The sequence below is a fragment of the Coregonus clupeaformis genome, unplaced genomic scaffold (assembly GCF_020615455.1).
Source record: "Coregonus clupeaformis isolate EN_2021a unplaced genomic scaffold, ASM2061545v1 scaf2425, whole genome shotgun sequence".
In the NCBI taxonomy this organism is placed as follows: Eukaryota; Metazoa; Chordata; class Actinopteri; order Salmoniformes; family Salmonidae; genus Coregonus; species Coregonus clupeaformis.
In genome coordinates this window covers 55900-73862 of record NW_025535879.1, presented here as the reverse complement: position 1 = coordinate 73862, position 17963 = coordinate 55900, and positions in this window count along the sequence as shown.

Below are 17963 nucleotides of genomic sequence, written 5' to 3'. Positions count from 1 at the left end.
AGACCAGAAACCTATGACACCCTATTCCCTGTAGAAAGGTGACACTACACTTTAGACCAGAGTCCTATGACACATATTCTTATATAGTGCACTACTTTAGACCAGACCCTATGACAATCCCTATTCCCTATATAGTGCACTACTTTAGACCAGAACCCTATGACACCTGTTCCCTAATAGTGCACTACTTTAGACCAGGAGCCCTAAGGACACCCCATTCTCTATATAGTGCACTAACTTTAGACCAGAGCCCTATGACACCATTCCATATAGTGCACTACTTTAGACCAGAGCCCCAGGACACCCCATTCCCTATATAGTACACTACTTTAGACCCAGAGCCCCATGACACACTTATTCTCCAAACATATAGAGAAACACTCTTTAGACCAGAGCTCTATGACACCCTATTCTCTATATAGCAATAACTACTAGACCGTAGAGCCCTATGACACCCTATTCTCTATATATGTGCACTACTTGAGACCAGAGCCCTATGACACCCTATTCCCTTTATATACACTACTTTAGACCAGAGCCCTATGACACTATTCTTGTATATGCACTCACTTTAGCAGAGCCATATAAGACACCCCGTATTCCCTATAAGAGTACACTTACTTGTACACCAGAGCCCTATGACACCCTATTCTATATAGTACATCACTTTAGACCAGAGCCCTATGACACCCTATTCCTATACAGCTCACTTTAGACCAGAGCCCTATGACATTCCTCATTCCCTTATATAGTGCAACTCACTTTAGACCAGGTCCTATGACACCCCTATTCTATATAGACACTACATAGACCAGAGCCCTCAAACCCAACCCTATTCCCTATATATACACTACTTCTTAGACCAGGAGCCCTAAGACACCCTACTCCCTATATAGTGCACTACTTTAGACCAGAGCCCATTTCAGACACCCTATCTTCATAGAGGCAGTGCACTACTTGAGACCTGGTGAGCCCTAAGACACCCTATTCTCTTATATAGTGCACTACTTTAGACCACAGAGCCCTATGACACCCTATATTCCCTATATAGAGCACTACTTTTAGACAGAGCCATATGACACCCCACATTCCCATATAGTACACTACTACTAGACCACAGAGCCCTATGGCACTTATTCCTATATAGTGCACCACTTTAGATCAGTGGCCCTATGACACTATTCCCGAAGGTGCACTACTTTAGAGAACCCATGACACCACTAATATAGCAGCACACGACCAGAGCCCTATGACACCCTATTCCCTATATAGGTACACTACTTTAGACCAGAGCCCTATGACACCCTATTCTCTATATAGTACACTACTAGACCAGAGCCCTATGACACCCTATTCCTATATAGTGCACTACTTTAGACCAGAGCCCTATGACACCCTATTCCCTATATAGTGCACTACTAGACCAGAGCCCCATGACACCCTATTCATATAGTGCACTACTTTAGACCAGAGCCCTATGACACCTATTCCCATATAGTACACTACTTTAGACCAGAGCCCTATGACACCCTATTCCCTATATAGTGCACTACTTAGACCAGAGCCCTATGACACCCTAGTCCCTATATAGTGCACTACTTAGACCAGAGCCCGACACCCTATTCCCTATATAGTGCACTACTAGACCAGAGCCATGACACCCCTATTCTATATAGTGCACTACTTTAGACCAGGGCCCTATGACACCCTATTCCCCTATATAGTGCACTACTTTAGACCAGAGCCCATGACACCCTATTCCCTATATAGTACACACTTTAGACCAGAGCCCTATGACACCCTATGTTCTATCTCTGAGTTCCATGAGCTCATTTCTTTAGCCCCTATTGGCTGAAGGCGTAGGTAACCAATCAATGTGTCCATTACGGCAGAGGCTGGAGCTTTCTACATTAGTTGAATTTTAACTTTTAGATTTTTTATTATTTTAAAATCAGATTTGAATTATTAACCACGTGACAATGATTTTGAGAAATAAATCGGAATTATTTAAATGAAAATGTAAATATATAAATAAAAAAAAGGCCTCCTGTAGCTCAGTTGGTAGAGCATGGCGCTTGCAACGCCAGGGTTGTGGGTTCGATCCCTACGGGGGCCAGTACGAAAAAATAATAATGCAGCTCACTAACTGTAAGTCGCCTCTGGATAAAAAGCCTACAAATTACTAAAATGTAAAATATGAAAATCATAACTGTTACGTAGAAATGGCGGGATAAATCCATAGCTTATGAAACCCACACGCCGCATGACGCTCTATTTCAGCTATACCCAAGTTTGGCGAGGCGTCCGGTATTTTGGAAAAATGCAGATGGTATTTCCTTCTTCGCCATGATTAGCTCAGATCAGCTGACCAATAGGCCTACAACCCTTTGAAATCTTTAGTTATCATGACAATTTATCCCACTGAGTAAAACTCCAGGACAAGCAGTCGTGAGGAGCCTAATTCTATTCCATAGTCTGGGGGATTTATTATTTTTATAATTGATGGGATGACTAACTTAGAAAGAATGCATTCTTGACTGGGCTAATGTAGGTTGTGTCACCTGGCAAGCTGTGATTGATGTGAAGAGCTGTTTTAGGGGATAAGATAAGATAATAATTTATGTCTCCAAATACTAGACAATACTGGTCTTTGTGATCTGTGAACCATCCTTGGACGTAGGAATGGTGTTTTAGGGGAGCTGGCTCTTCTCACTATGACAGGTTGTTATGATAAACGTATGCCTGGAAACAGAGGATGCGCTAAGAGGCGGGGGATAGCCTGTGCGCCAACGGATTGGCTGAGTAAGTCTAAACCACCTAAGCCGCTACCTGATTGGCCAGCAGAGAGGTGGGAACTCTCTCTACTGTCAGAGTATTTGAGGAAGAACATGTAACAATGGATTTAGTTCTTGAAGTGCCCGCGAGGTATTTCAAGGAGCCCGTATATACAAAACATCATATTTACCATTGAAGGTTTTTTGCATTAATTAAAAATAACTAGTATATCTTAGAAGTCGTGGTTGACCTCTTTGTTCCTAATGCCAGATTTGGAATTGACGCAATTTGACAATTGGTGACTTCCGACGTGATTGGTAGAAGGGACTTCGCTGGGTACTGTCCGCCCATTTGGTCACCTCCATTGGACTGTATGTTTCACAAAAATCCGGACCACTGAAAAAGGTAAGCAGAACACCTATTGTTAAATAACAAAAGATCTGGCACATTGGCTTTATCCAAATTAATTTTGTGAAACACCTGTCTGATGTAAGTGGAACTAAATTATGAAACTATTATGAGATAGATAAAGCACAATATTGTGACAAACAAACCTTTGGTGAATGTGATGTTAAACCATTGTACCAGAGAGAGTATTTGTTCCACCGGCAAGGTCCTATAAGGCTAGGTTCAGGAGACAATACTGACATCTACCGGCAAGAGTCCTATAAGGCTAGGTTCAGGAGACAATACTGACACCCACCAGCAAGGTCCTATAAGGCTAGGCTCAGGAGACAATACTGACATCTACCGGCAAGGTCCTATAAGGCTAGGTTCAGAGACAATCTGACATTACCGCAAGGTCCGTAATTGCGACAATACGGCTAAGGTTCGGAGATACAGGGAATAATTGACTAAGTAATTGCTATGGGAAGGTTCGGAATCCACGTGGATACGGCTAGGTTCGAAGAATTACACCGCAAGGTCCATGACTTAGGATAGGGCTGGGTTCGGCAAATTTTAGATAATACTGGTGACTGGCAAGGTCCGTGACTTAGGGTTGCGGTTAGGTTCAGCAGAGTATTTTGAAGAAAATAGAAGCGTTGTGCCCAAATAGATTGTGTGTGGAGTGTGTCATTTGTGACTGTGTGACATATTTGACTGTGTGATAGGATTATGACTGTGTATTGTGAGTGAGTGCGATAACTGTGTACCATTTTTTGGCTGTGAATACAAATAATATTTTAAAACAGTAAATAATGAGAATTACAATTAGGAAATAAGGTTTAAATTGTGCAAACGCTAACAAAAGACACCCATAGGAGGTACTTTAAAAGTTAGACAGAGTGTTCGTATGCATGAGAGTGTGAATGATAAACCTGTATACCTTGATAGAAAACTAATTGGGAATCAAAAGACGCTCTGTGACTGTCCAAACTGTATAATTTGGAATATCTGTTGGATTTGTGGTTACTTAACCGTGATAATCCGGCCAGTGACAATCGAAAAACATAAAATGTAAAGTGATGAATGAGTGTGACTAAACTGAAAACGCTTGAACTGATATACTGAATTGTAATGTTTGGACGTTGATAGCATAACACTGGTATTAAATAAGTAAATTGAAGTGATATGGTGTGGCGCTTGATTTGATATAACAACCATTGGTTAAATAATTGAATCACTTGGGTTTATTTGTTTTGATTTACCATTTGAGTGTGGAACTGTAAGAATACTGCTTTCAAACAATAGACTGAAATAATTCGTATCGCTTAAATATAAACGTGCACCAACTTTAACTAATTAGGTGGGAATTATTTGATTTAAATAAATAGACTAAAGTACCTTAATTAACGCAGAATATTGGAAAACACTAAAACAATTAACAGCTCCTCAGAGGACACGGAAGGTAGAGTTGCGAGGGGAGGGGCTGGAGAGAGCAGTGTGGCTTTTGGAGCCAGGAAAGACTGGGAGTTGGCTGGGAACAGCCACACGGGGTGATTATTTGAGAGGTGCATGTGGGTTTCCGACGAGAGATGTTCTAAACTTGCTCACCCGAACGAGACGCACGCATGGTGAGAAAGTAGAGAATATTTACATTTGCATTTTTATTAGACGCTTTGTCCAGGCGATTTATGGGAGCAATTGGAGGTTGAGTGCCTTGTTTAGGGCACATCGGCAGATTTTTTCACCTGATCGGCTCGGGATTGGAACCGGCGACCCCTCGGTTGTTGGAGCGGCGCTATTGGTCACTAAGCTGCCTGCCGCCCCATATGAGTTTAAGGCTGTGGCGTTGTTGGATCGTGGATGGTGGAATAAACGACCTACTAAGTTTTGATGTAATGTATACTATAGTACAAAGCAAATAGAGGGTTCAACTGAACTAATTATCATGGTAGAGCTAACGTAGTACAGTGGAGGGAACTTCATTTTTGTGTCAGAGGGTAAGATGAGAAATCATTAACGGTGCTATTGGTGGAAATCTATCTATCATTTCAAGGCATGGAGTAACAATCTGCATTTATGAGTGTAACTTCCACTGACTGATGTGTTGATTGAATGGGTACGATGGAGTATTTGGTTGGTTAATGCTAAATGGAAGATTTGGAGCGTGGCTAAGATGTTAAAAACTCACGTATTCAATAGGGAATGGGTGGAGAGAGAGAGAGTTTTACGTTTAAAAGTTGCACAAGATAGGCTTTAGTAGTAGGATTTCTAGATAGGTCCATGAAAGTATGTTACAAGTACGAATGACATTTATTTCCTAAGAAGGAAGTTGGGACATTTCCCCCCTCCCATAATGTAGGAAGGAGCAGGAGAGGGGGAGGAGGTGTAAGAGACAGTACATAGTTCAGATAATAGGAATGTCATTAAGTGTATGCTGATCACGATAGCAAGTATTTGTTTTATTAATTAGGCCTAATCAGAGAGAACAGTTAAAGAAATTGAATAGCGAACTGAAATGGGTTGAAGGGAAATTACAAAAATTGTTGGTACATTCTAGAACAATAATTTATTTTGGTTACGGGGATGCGAGTATGCATTGGCTGTTGTGCTGGGGAAATATCGCCAGCCTGTGGTGGGTTCTGGATTGGTGAAACAGGGGGGACAGGGAACAATAGAAGGGGAGATAGATTTTCTAGGGGGTTGAACAAATAATTGATAATGGATATTTGAGATGAGATCACATGTAGCAGAGTTAGGGTAATCAATTAAATAATCATTGTATACTCTAGGAATTTTGAGTGATTTAATGGATTAGCTAGAGGAATTAGATTGATACAAACAATTATTGATGGGTTAAGACTGGGGGATATCTGTATCATGTTTTGTGTATACTACCATCTTTAGATTATAACCAGGAGAAAGAGATTAGCTCATCTCAGGTAGGCAGTATTTAGGTCATAAAAGTGAGCTACCAAATTAAGTGAGGCCTGGCTATTTGTGGTTGTTGTTTTTCAAATTGGGTAAAATGGGTTCACATAGCCAGAGGCTGTACAGAGAAAGGTGGGGCCCCCATGTTGCCTAGTGAAAGAACTTCAGAGGAATGGTTATCACTAGGTAAATGGATAAAACAGGGGAAAAACATTACTCACTGGCAGAATATACCAAATGGGGATCAGTATGGCCACTCCACTGGGAGATATAGAAGAAAAGTTGAATTGGAGAGGCAAAAACCCCTGTTGGGTCCACCTGGAGATAAGTTTTAACGGATGACAGGAAGAGATTTTCTTAACTCAGGAACAGGAGGCTGAGTTAGCAGCAATCCCTGTTCAAATTATGGTCACAAGGACCAGCCGATGTAGGACTAACTAAGGGGGTAGCTCCAGTACAAGTGATTCCGATCCGAAATAGACCATACCAAAACAACACCCATGAAACCAGAAGCAATAAAAGGGATAACACCTACATTTCAGCATTTACTTAAGGGAGGGATGATAATTCCTGGAGATGAGGCACAATGCAACTCTCCAGTATTTCCTGTTAAAAAAGGCGGCACCTAGCGCCGACTGGAGGATGGTCATGGACTTGCAGGGGGTTAATAGAAACATAATTCCCAGAGCTCCATGTGTACCAGATCCACATACATTGCTGAACCAATTGAAACCAGAGAACTCCTATTTTACAGCGATAGATTTAGCTAATGCTTTTTTAGTATCCCAGTTCATCCGGGATAGTTAGTGGTGGTTTGGCTTACTTTTCAGGGGGACGGAAATGGACTTACGCTAGGATGCCTCAAGGCTACTCGGAAAGTCTTACAATCTTTGTCAAGGCTATAACTAGGAATTTGGGAAAGCTTGAACCTAGGGAAGGAAGCCAAACGTTAGCTTATGTAGATGATATTATATTGGCTAATTCCCACTTAGGAGGGATGTAAGAGGGATACAATCCAATTGTTAACCTTTCCTAGCAGAACAGGGACACAAAGTGAGCAAAAAGAAACTTCAACTTTGGCAGAGCGAGGTCATTTACCTAGGACACACTATAACTCAGGAGGGGCGAATGTTAAACTCATCCAGGAAAACTGCATACTTGAAGCGCCGAAACCGTTAAACAAAAAACAAATGATGAGCTTTTTGGTAACTGCTGTAAAGCTTGGGTACTCCATTATGTACTGCATACTGGGTAAATTAAGTGATCTTATCTATGGGAAGGCAATGGCAGCACATGGTAAAATAATTTGGAACTCTAAGGAGGCATACATACTCAGGGATGTTATCCAAATGGTAGAGAGTAAAGAGGGATATGACATTGGTCGTGATTTAAAAAATGATGAGGTTTTTTTTTGGTGGGCTATTAGATATAACTGGGCTAATCATGAACATAGAGGTTTTTATTCTTTGTTGCTAGACAGAAGACTTAGGCGACCTAAATATGGACTTGTCATGTCCAACAATCAGTCTTAGGTCAAGCCCGGGAGAGCCTGGGTAGAACAGAGTTTGAACTAAACATAAGTGTTTTTACAAGATAAGAGATTGATGATTTGATTACTAATTGATTCTGAACTGAATGAAAGTCGAATCTAGCTGCCATAAAAGACAAAGGAAGTGGGAGGAGCAATAAAGAAGCAAAAAGACAACCTCAAAAAATGAAAGGCATGGCAATTGGATGATAAATTACATAAGGGATTGTTTAGGTAGGAGGAAAAGATTGACACATGGGCAAATCATGTGTCAAAAAGGGGGAGTGATAGGATTAAATAAGAAATATATACGAAGGAGAGGACAAAATACTTTAAAAAAAACAAAACAACAACAATAGAAATTGAGAGCTCAACATGTATGTGTGAAGATAGTTTATTAACCACACCCGTATGTCAGAGGTTTTAGTGCCCCACAGGTGAACTAAAGGAGAAGGTGACCCACTCTATCTCACCAGGAGACTGGGTGTGGATCCAGTCCCTAAAAGAAGAAAAACTGGAAGCAGGCCTGTTGGGAAGGGCCCTATCAAGTCCTATTAGATCCACCTGGGTGCATGTCACACACTGCAAAAAAGGTAAACCCAGTTACACCTGATGAACAAACACAGAGTTAGGGAGAAAGAACCGATCACCACTAGGGCTCGGGGTTGGCTCCTTAACGAAGATTCCCTTACCCTGTCTGATCATCCCTGTGTGAGTTCGATAGAAGGTGAAGCAATGGGTTGGCGTCTGACATGTTCTCAGGGCGAGGGTGGGGATTCACAGGTCTCCTGACTTTGTAGGTAGCTGTCTGATTGTGGGGGCCATATTCCTAACACACTCAGACCCTCCTGATCAGCCAGAAGTAGTAGTTAACCTAACACAAGTTGATAAAATAATACCTGAGCACAGTCTACGAAGGCATAGGAGACAGCTAGACGTAGGGAAAGGGGAAGTACTAGGGACTTTAGGGAAGGACATCACCATATGCATGTCACCATGTACATCCTGGGATTATGTAATTGCTCATACCGAGCGGGGGGGGATATATAAATCTCCATACAAGTTTAGGGACAGGTGTAGTATTGTGAAAGTAGGGGATTACCAGAAATGGCAGTGCGACCCATAGAAGGGTAGGTACTGTCTGAAAGTCTGAAGTACGCAAAAACAGGTTTATCCTCCAGCAAGCCACCTGGGAATGTGGTGAAAGAGTCTTTGTAGTAACTTGAACTATCTGTATCCCCCGATAACAAAGTCATTCCGACTAGGTTGCCTACGCTTGAAGTCTCAGGGGATTCTAATTGTTTTTCTAGGACTAGTAAGACAGGATACAGAGTAGGGCATCTTAGCTCCTGCTCCCACACAGAGAATATCACAACTAAAAGAGACCATGACTAATCTCTCCTCTTTGTTGCAGCCAGAGGATTTTAGGAACCAAAACCAGGCCCGTGATGACATCTGATGGTTGTGTGGTGATAACAGATTGTGAACTCACCTACATACGCAAACAATCAAACGTGTCAGAGACTGGTGAGTTGTCACATAGAAAGTAGGACCTCCTCCCGGGATCCTTTGATGAAAGGATATATATTGATGGGATAGGAGTACCTCGAGGGGTTCCAGAAGAATTCAAAGCTAGAATCAGATCGCAGCTGGGTTTGAATCAAGTATTTTCTGGTGGTCAATGTTACGGATACAGGTATCCTGTGTTTTTGTGTGTTTCTCTCCTTCTGCCCTAATCACAGGTGTCCTGTATGTTCCTGATTGGTGGTCGTTGAGGTGTCTGGCTGATTGACCAATCAGTGAACATTCCTGTGCATTGCACCACCTGTTACTCGTTTGTTCAATCACACATCCCATTGTATAAAAACCAGTCTTGTGTTTGTTGAGAGAGGGAGAGAGAATATTTCCAGTATGTGAGTATGGACACGGTGGTGTCCTGTTTTTGATTACTCACTAAGTATGCTGTTTACTATGATTGGTAATTCTGTTAGACTACTGTTTTGTATGTGAGTAATGGATACTGTGATGTCCTTTGTTTAGAGTACTCACTAAGTTGCTGGTTACTCTGTTTGGTAACTATTGTGTGTTTCTGGGAAAAGGGGAGTTTGAGCTAGCTGCCCTTGGGCATACATTACCCGTAGAAAGAACTGTCTATAAACACTAGTTAGACCTGAGCGGACCACCCACTGTATTTTTGTATGGTAGCAGTAGCCTAGCGGTTCTTGAGGCAGGCAAGATCAGTTTAGGGGTGTTTTACACTATTGTTTCATTTCTTGGGTCCTGTTTAGCCCTTTTTTCCCAATCCTTTACCGTGTGTTCAGAAATAAACCATTTGTGTTTGACGGTAGTTCATGGTAGTTGTGTCATATTTGTTCTCACTGTTCCATGCCACACTTATAATTTACATGCATTATGTTACGGGTCTCATGTCCATCACCCTAGACGTTCAAAGCCACGGGGTTCTAACATAAAGTGGGGGCTCGTCTGGGATATATCCCATGCTACTCATGCAAATTAGTGTGTCTGGTTCAGTGTTGAGCTTGGCAGCTGTACTACCTGTTTTTTTTTGTGTGTTCAGTAGTCGACGGCTCGTGGTTGCTAGTAGGATGGCTACTTTTGAGTTGGAGGCATTTTTGGAAAACCCTACGTGGGAGGTTTTTGAGAATTGCCGTAGAGTGGATCTACAGGTTTTGGCTGACCACTTTTCTGCACCCATACCGAGGGGTTTAGTGAAAGCAGAAGTTAGGGAAGTAGTGCTAGCGATGTTGTTGAACGAGCGAGTGCTTGAGCCGCCGCCTGAGTCTGCTGCTCCTGTAGGGGAGGTGGTGGCTGTTCTGTAAGCCCATCAGTGTCTGAGGACGAGGCTAAGGCTCCAGCCAATTGCCCCGTTATGACCCACTCTCCCCACTGACGGACAGTGATGCCAGGATCGATGTCCGGGCTCGACACGGCTCCAAATGGAGGCGGAAGAGCGGGCACAAATCAGGCAAGACAAGCTGGAGACGCGTAAGCTAGAGGCAGAACAGGAGACTCGTAAGCCAGAGGCAGAACTGGAGACGCGTAAGATGGAACTGAGATGCGTAAGATGGAACTGGAGGTCGTAAAATGGAACTAGAGGCAGAAACAGCGAGGTTAGTCTCTGCAGTACTGCCTGCTAGTGAGCCATCCTCACCAGCTGTGTCGGCTGCTACGTTTGATATTAGTAGGCAGATCACCTGGTACCTGTGTTCAGGGAGTCAGAGGTTGATTCCTATTTCGGTGTGTTTGAACGGATAGCGGTAGCAGTTCCAGTGTGTTAGTACAAGGAATTGAAATGGGATTTGTCCCAGTGCCATTGCACTTTGTGAACGTACACTCTGAGTTAGTCAGTGGATTGTTCAGAGTGGGCGTACGTCCTATGTTGCCAGTAAAGGTGTGACATTTATAATGGGCAACGATATTGCCGGAGGAAAGGTGATACCCATATTGGAGGTATTGGATAAAAGTGACCAGTCTCTCTCCGAGGAGCTGGCACAGGGTTATCCAGATGTGTTCCCCGCTTGTGCTGTCACACGTGCTCAAGCACGACAAGTGGGTGAAGTGATAGATTTGTCGAACACGATTCTATTCGAGATGTGACCCAGAGGATAGTTCGGGTGCTACCTCTGGTAAGCCGGAGTCTGACCAACAGCCCAGAGAAAGGAAGAAGGATGTGGAACTTGTTGCTGAGGCCATACAGTTACCAGTTACTCGTGAGCAGCTGATCGCTAACCAACAGGTTGACATTAGCTCTGGCTAAATGTTTTTCTAGTGTTGTCTCAGAGGAGGAGCTAAAGAAGAAAAAACCTGACATACTTCATTGATGGTAATCTCCTCATGCGTAAATGGACATCCCATGTTGACGCTGGCGGAGATTGGAATGCTGTTTACCAAATAGTGATTCCTACAGCCTTTCGACAAAATGTTTTATCCCTCGCTCATGATCACCAGTGGTCCGGACATCTGGGAGTCACTAAGACTTATGATCGTGTTTTGCGACATTTCTTTTGGCCTGGCTTAAAACAAGATGTGGCTCAGTTCTGTCGGACTTGCCACACCTGTCAAGTAGTTGGGAAACCGAACTAGGTTATTTCCCCGCGCCTCTTTGTCCCATACCGCCATAGGTGAACCCTTCGAACATGTGATGGTTGATTGTGTTGGACCATTACCAAAAACAAAATCTGGTAACCAGTTTATGTTAACAATTATGTGTGTGGCCACCAGGTACCCAGAGGCCATTCCTCTGCTAAGGATTACTGCTCCGGTGGTGAGTAAAGCTGCTGATCAAATTCTTCTCAACTTTTGGGTTACCTAAGGTGATACAAACTGATCAGGGTACGAATTTCCTTTCTACACTGTTCAAACAAGTGTTAAAATCCTTGTCAGTTACACACCATGTGTCAGGCGCATATCACCCAGAGTCTCAGGGTGCGCTTGAACGCTGGCATCAGACCCTGAAGTCTATGCTGCGTAAATATTGTTTGGAATCTGAGAAAGATTGGGATGAGGGAGTTCCTCTAGTTTTGTTTGCTGTCCGTGAGACAGTACAGGAATCCCTAGGGTTCAGCCCAGCTGAACTGGTGTTTGGACACACCATGAGAGGACCTATGAAAGTCCTTAAGGATCAGTTTTTGTCACAAGAGTTGTGTGTAAAGAAAATGTGTTGGACTACGTTAGTCGCTCGTGAGCGCCTACATGCTGCCTGTGCTCTAGCAAAGGAAGCGCTGTCTTCCCCTCACAGAAACGGATGAAACGACACTATGACACACAGGCTGTTTCTCGTTCACTGCAGCCAGGTGACCGAAGTTCTTGTATTGTTGCCTGTGCCAGGAGCGCCATTGTCAGCACGCTTTCTCTGGTCCTTATGTCATTGAAAAGAAACTAAGTGAAACTGACTACGTGATACAGACTCCCTGATAGAAAACGCCAATCTCGTGTGTGCCACGTTAACATGTTGAAGACATACCACACCAGACCCGTCACTCAGGTAGACAGTCCAGAGAAACTGGCCGAGTCGGCTGTCTCTATTGCTGCACGGCTGTAGTGGGGAGGTCATGTTAATGATGGGACGGAGATGGTTTGGAGTTGCGCAATACTCAGCAGCAGTGTGCTAGATTGCCCAATTCAGAGATGCTGCTGTCTCTCCCGTCAAGCTTGATTCATTTAACGGACAGACAGTCAGATGATATTGTGAGACTATTACACAGCTTTCCATGTCTTTTTAATGATGTTCCTACATGTACAAATGTGTTAGAACATGACATTAATGTTGGAAACGCTGCACCTATCAAGCAACATCCTTATCATGTCAACGTCTCTAAGAGAAAGATAATGAGGGGTGAGGTCGGTTATTTGCTGGAGAATAACCTGGCTATGCCAAGTTCAAGTCCTTGGAGTTCTCCGTGCATTCTGGTTCCTAAACCTGATGGGACATCCAGATTATGTACGAACTATCGGAAGGTCAATGCTGTCACAGTGCCCGACTGTTCCCGTTACCCAGACTGGATGACTGTATTGATACTGTTGGTGCTGCTACTTATGTAACCAAACTAGATCTTCTAAAAGGTTACTGGCAGGTGCCGTTAACCCCACGTGCCTCCGACATCTCTGCCTTTGTGACCCCAGATCACTTCCTACAATATGCTGTCATGTGCATTTGGGATGCGGAACGCACCAGCCACTTTCCAACGCCTGGTTAACACAGTATTGGCTGGAGTTCCTAATTGTAGTGCTTACCTTGATGATCTGGTAATTTATTCAATTGAGTGGTCTGATCATGTTAACACTCTAAGGGTAGTGTGTGAACGTCTAGCAACCGCTTCTCTAACCCTGAACTTAGCAAAGTGCGAGTTTGGGAAGGCCACTGTTACTTATCTTGGTAAACAGGTCGGCCATGGTCAGGTGCGCCCTGTAGATGCCAAGGTCTCAGCTATAAACGCATTTCCCGCACCTACCACCAGAAGAGAGCTACGCCCGCTTTTTTAGGGATGGTTGGCTACTACCGTAGTTTCTGTAAAAATTTCTCTGCTGTAGTTGCTCCATTAACGGATTTGCTCAGTCCGGCAGAAAATGTGTATGGTCTGAAGATTGTCGTACTGCTTTCAACACTGCTAAAGCACTCTTATGTAGTACTCCTGTTCTTGCTGCGCCAGATTTTGAACGACCGTTTAAACTGGAGGTAGATGCAAGTGCCAGAGGTGCTGGGGCTGTTCTACTGCAGCAAGACCAGAGTGGAGTGGACCATCCTGTCTGTTATTTTTCACGGAAATTTAACAAATGTCAGACAAACTATTCCACCATTGAACAAGAAGCTCTAGCTTTGTTGTTAGCTCTGCAGTACTTTGAAGTTTATGTTGGTTCCAGTGCATTACCAGTGATAGTTTATACTGACCATAACCCCTTAGTTTTTCTCCACCGGATGTCTAACCAGAACCAACGCCTTATGCGTTGGGCACTCTGTCGTGCAAAATTATAATTTGGAGATCCGCCACAAAAAGGGGGTTGATAATGTGTTGGCAGATGCTTTGTCTCGTGTGTAATGATCTAGGTTTTTTTTTTTGTTATCCCGCAGGATGATTTGTGAATTTGGGTGTTGTGATAGTATCGTGTGTCGCAAAACCATTGTGGTTTGCTCTTTTAAGGGTGGGAGTGTTACGGATACAGGTATCCTGTGTTTTTTGTGTGTTTCTCTCCTTCTGCCCTAATCACAGGTGTCCTGTATGTTCCTGATTGGTGGTCGTTGAGGTGTCTGCTGATTGGACCAATCAGTGAACATTCCCTGTGCATTGCACCACCTGTTACTCGTTTGTTCAATCACACATCCCATTGTATAAAACCAGTCTTGTGTTTGTTGAGAGAGGGAGAGAGAATATTTCCGTATGTGAGTATGGACACGGTGGTGTCCTGTTTTTGATTACTCACTAAGTTGCTGTTTACTATGATTGGTAATTCTGTTAGACTACTGTTTTGTATGTGAGTAATGGATACTGTGATGTCCTTTTGTTTAGAGTACTCACTAAGTTGCTGGTTACTCTGTTTGGTAACTATTGTGTGTTTCTGGGAAAAGGGGAGTTTGAGCTAGCTGCCCTTGGGCGTACATTACCCGTAGAAAGAACTGTCTATAAACACTAGTTAGACCTGGAGCGGACCACCCCCTGTACTTTTGCACGATTAGCAGTAGCCTAGCGGTTCTTGAGGCAGGCAAGATCAGTTTAGGGGTGTTTACACTATTGTTTCATTTCTTGGGTCCTGTTCAGCCCTTTTTCCCAATCCTTTACCGTGTGTTCAGAAATAAACCATTTGTGTTTGACGGTAGTTCATGGTAGTTGTGTCATATTTGTTCTCACTGTTCCATGCCACACTTATAATTTACATGCATTATGTTACGGGTCTCATGTCCATCACCCTAGACGTTCAAAGCCACGGGGTTCGTAACAGTCAACAATTAATAAAAACGTAGATTGGATAAATTATATTAACTATAACCAGCAAAGATTTATAAACCACACTCGTGATGCAATAAAGGGATTGGCTGAGCAGACAGCGGCAACTAGCTTAATGACATGGCAGAATAGCTTTAGATATGCTTTTGGCTGAGCGGGGCGGAGTTTGTGTTCTGTTTGGATCTATGTAGCTGTACTTTCATCCCCAAACAATACAGCACCGGACGGGCCCGTGACCAAAGCGTTTCAGGGACTAAACACGCTGGCGAACGAACTGGCTGAGAACTCTAGTATTGATAGTTCCCTGAACGGTTGGTTTGATAACATATTTGGTAAATGGAAAACTATTGTTGTAACTATTCTGGGTGAAGTTATAGCTTCTATGGGTATACTTGTTCTTATTCCCTGTGTCCGAGGATTGGTGAGCAAGGCGATGGAGAAGGCGGTTTCCCAACAGATGGTGAGATACGGCCCAATCCCGGACTCCGACCTAAGGAATGAAGGATATGACCTACCAGGCTTGGTTGAAGACGACGACGATCCAGTTTGAGACTGGATGTTTTCCTAGAACTATAAATCTCTAGTTTAAAAGTTATTGTAATGATCTTTTGTGTAGTAAAGTCTCGTTTTAAGTATGATGTACTAGTTACCATTGCTAAAAAGTAACGTTACGCTTTTAATCATGGGGTAACCCTGATGAACCTGTAATGTTTTTATATGCAAACCAACTTATATACTTCAATGAGTGTGATTCATTTCTATAACAACATATATTTTGTATGTGTGTAATATTTAGTCAAAGGGTGGAATTGATTGATTAATTATTAATGACTAATTATTACACCCTGAAACTGTGTATAATGTGTTAGAAATGTGTGAGTGTAGGACCAGTAAAGGCTATGGCATTGAGCCACTATTTAGCAATGTGAGTAAGAGTTAGGCCAGACAACAAAGACAACTGAGAAACTAAGATAAAGAGGCCTCCCAATTTAGGGAGGGGAGAAACTGTTATGAAAACATGGTGCAGAATATTGTGAGAACGGCAATAACTGAGTAATGCAGGGAGTAGGGTGTGTGTGTGTGTGTGTGTGTGTGTGTGTATGCATGTGTGTATATGTGTGTGTGTGTGAACTGATGGTCAGTAGAGCCGTTTTAGAGTGGAAAACTACAGCCCGCCTACAGAGGGGAGGGATTTATAAAAGATGGACTCTGAAATTGTGATGGCAGAATTCTCAATGAATAAATATCTCTGACTATGCAGACCGGGACTCTGGCCGTTACTTAAATCCCAAAAGACTTACAACCTTTTGGGAGACGCACAGAGAAACTGAAATAGTTTGTTAAATAATTCACTTAACAACAACGCTCTCCACGGCGTCTCCAGACTCTGTCACGTCTGTCACGTGCTCAGTGTAAACCTGCTTTCATCTGTGAAGAGCACAGGGCGCCAGTGGCGAATTTGCCAATATTGGTGTTCTCTGGCAAATGCCAAACGTCCTGCACGGTGTTGGGCTGTAAGCACAACCCCCACCTGTGGACGTCGGGCCCTCATACCACCCTCATGGAGTCTGTTTCTGACCGTTTGAGCAGACACATGCACATTTGTGGCCTGCTGGAGGTCATTTTGCAGGGCTCTGGCAGTGCTCCTCCTGCTCCTCCTTGCACAAAGGCGGAGGTAGCAGTCCTGCTGCTGGGTTGTTGCCCTCCTACGGCCTCCTCCACGCCTCCTGTTGTACTGGCCTGTCTCCTGGTAGCGCCTCCATGCTCTGGACACTACGCTGACAGACACAACAAACCTTCTTGCCACAGCTCGCATTGATGTGCCATCCTGGATGAGCTGCACTACCTGAGCCACTTGTGTGGGTTGTAGACTCCGTCTCATGCTTCCACTAGAGTGAAAGCACTGCCAGCATTCAAAAGTGACCAAAACATCAGCCAGGAAGCATAGGAACTGAGAAGTGGTCTGTGGTCACCACCTGCAAAACCAGTCCTTTATTGGGGGTGTCTTGCTAATTGCCTATAATTTCCACCTGTTGTCTATTCCATTTGCACAACAGCATGTGAAATGTATCGTCAATCAGTGTTGCTTCCTAAGTGGAGAGTTTGATTTCACAGAAGTGTGATTGACTTGGAGTTACATTGTGTTGTTTAAGTGTTCCCTTTATTTTTTTGAGCAGTGTATATATATATATACACACACAGTTAGGGGAAAAAAGTATTTGATCCCCTGCTGATTTTGTACGTTTGCCCACTGACAAAGACATGATCAGTCTATAATTTTAAATGGTAGGTTTATTTGAACAGTGAGAGACAGAATAACAACCCAAAAAATCCAGAAAAACGCATGTCAAAAATGTTATAAATTGATTTGCATTTTAATGAGGGAAATAAGTATTTGACCCAAACCAAAATATTGTTTTATTGCATCCTCAAAATTCACCCTGGAACACTGGAAGCTAGCTAGCCTTTTAGCTTCACACATCTCCAAGTTGGCTAAACCACAGACCGTTATAAATATATTGTTGGCTAAACACTGGAAGCTAGCTAGCCTTTTAGCTTCACACATCTCCAAGTTGGCAAACCACAGACCGTTATAAATACAGTGGGGAAAAAAAGTATTTAGTCAGCCACCAATTGTGCAAGTTCTCCCACTTAAAAAGATGAGAGAGGCCTGTAATTTTCATCATAGGTACACGTCAACTATGACAGACAAAATGAGAAAAAAAAATCCAGAAAATCACATTGTAGGATTTTTAATGAATTTATTTGCAAATTATGGTGGAAAATAAGTATTTGGTCAATAACAAAAGTTTCTCAATACTTTGTTATATACCCTTTGTTGGCAATGACACAGGTCAAACGTTTTCTGTAAGTCTTCACAAGGT